At 51.0% G+C, this 1604-nt stretch overlaps 1 protein-coding gene across 1 annotated transcript in view; it reads left to right on the forward strand.

The window, feature by feature from the left end:
* The first annotated feature begins 57 nt into the window (after positions 1-57).
* Positions 58-1604, forward strand: part of FAT1 (FAT atypical cadherin 1) — a 157957-nt gene continuing 156410 nt past the window's right edge. Inside the window, exon 1 of the mRNA XM_004696477.2 lies at positions 58-316. The gene's annotated coding sequence lies outside the window, so the exon portion shown is untranslated. The remainder of the gene's footprint in view (positions 317-1604) is intronic.

The following is a 1604-nucleotide window of genomic DNA, read 5'->3' on the forward strand; positions in this document are numbered from 1 at the left end:
GGCAGCAACTCCTCAACTCGGCGGCTTGCTGCCTGGACGTGTCCGGACCAACTTAGCTTCTCTCTGGCCGCCTCTCTGGTCCCCACGCACTGCTTTCGCACTCGCATTTCACCCTGGACGGAAGCCTCCGGAGATGCAGCCACCTGGGGCTGCCCGGTGCGGGCCGATCGCACTCTGGCTGGGGCCATGCTGACGATCCGAGGGGGGCAAAGTTGGTACCGGAGACTCTCGGCTCTTAAGAAATATACCCAATTGCCTGGGGATTACGGAGCTGTCGGGGACTTTAAAGCGACGCTTTGAAGGTTCGACTGGGCTGGTGAGTTTTTTGTTTGTGTAATGTTTGCCTTTTCATCTTTTTTAAGTTTACACCTAAATGAAATGACGTGGGACGTTTGGCTTTCATCTAGTGTCGGGAAAACGTGTGCATCCTACAAGGCTTCTCGGCTCGGGAAGCCGCACACCCTCTGTGCACGGCGCGGGAATGAAAGATCTTTCGTGCATAGTTTTTGGCATTCATAAAATACTTACAGAGCACTGTTCAAAAGAACTTGAGGAGCTACGATGTTTGTGCATGATTTTCCACCTAACTTATTATAGAAATGGTGCCGGCGAGGGCGCTCCGGGAGGCGCGGGATCTGCAGTGGCGCAGCGCCCTCTAGTCCAGGCACCCGGCAAAGCGCGCTCCCTCCCCGCTTCCGCGGGGACCGCGAACTTGGAGCCTACAGTAGCCCTGGAGACTTGGGGGCGCGACGTCTGTCGCCTCCACTCTCATCTCCACTTGCCACCCATCCTGGTCTGTTCTTTAACCGATTTCCAGATACAGTCCCGGTGAAATGTTACCCGAGCGGTTGCTGTAGGAAAACATTTTTCTTTCGGGAACCCTCCCCGAACCTCTATTTCTGAAGGGGCAAACTTGGAACTTGAACCGTATTTTCCTTGCGGGGGCAGGTGATTCCACGGGAGTCGGAAAGACACCTGGGTTTGGGTCCAAAGGATCGAAGGATCCGTTCGGGAGGGGGCGAGGGGAGTGGCAGCGAACGAGCTGGAAATCTCATCTCTGGCTCTTGGCGTCGAAGTACAACTTCTTTCCAGGCTCACTGGTTTCTCAGTGAGCCTGGAAAACCAGGATTCCCAAACAGAGGGTTTAGCCCCTGTAAGCGCTTTCTGTTTATGAATGATAATTTTCTTCAGAAGCCATTGAAGAAATCACGTGTTTTATTTTATGATACAGCTTATTACTTTTCTCCCTGCCTCCTGCAACACTGTCTTGAGCGGTTGTGTTCTGCCAAGTTAGGATTTGGCAAGGGGAGCAAACCAAGGTTAGTTTGCAGATCACTGTCCATTTTCGAGATGTTACACGTGTATGAAATTGGCCTCCTTCTCCAGGATCACTTGGCGCAGTTAATGGCTGTGGCCAAGTCTTTGGAAGATGGTGTTTGTGTGTGCTGTATGTCTGTGTATCTTAGTACGTAGAAAATACACCCACACATGCTTAGTGGTACAAATGAGCATGCATTATTTTAGTCACAACCTGATAATTTTATTTTTTCAATCCCCTTCAAAATGTCTGCAGGGATGAGCATTCATTCTGAAGTAAGGCAATT

Source organism: Echinops telfairi, unplaced genomic scaffold, assembly GCF_000313985.2.
Source record: "Echinops telfairi isolate 266 unplaced genomic scaffold, ASM31398v2 ScPeMD7_9;HRSCAF=40, whole genome shotgun sequence".
In the NCBI taxonomy this organism is placed as follows: Eukaryota; Metazoa; Chordata; class Mammalia; order Afrosoricida; family Tenrecidae; genus Echinops; species Echinops telfairi.